Below are 226 nucleotides of genomic sequence, written 5' to 3'. Positions count from 1 at the left end.
AATAGATAAATTGGACCTCATCAAAATTTAAAACTTTCTGTAGTACAAATGACATCACCAAAAAAGTGACAACTCACAGAATGGGAAAATATTTGCGGATCAAATATGTAATACAGGTCTAGTATCTAGAAATATACAGAATGGCAAAGGATCTGAATAGACATTTCTCCAAAGAAGATATGCAAATGATCAGTTGGTATATGAAAAGGTATTCAACATCACTAAT

This window comes from Bison bison, unplaced genomic scaffold (genome assembly GCF_000754665.1).
Source record: "Bison bison bison isolate TAMUID 2011002044 unplaced genomic scaffold, Bison_UMD1.0 scf7180017851508, whole genome shotgun sequence".
Lineage (NCBI taxonomy): Eukaryota > Metazoa > Chordata > Mammalia > Artiodactyla > Bovidae > Bison > Bison bison.
This window is presented reverse-complemented; position numbering follows the sequence as displayed.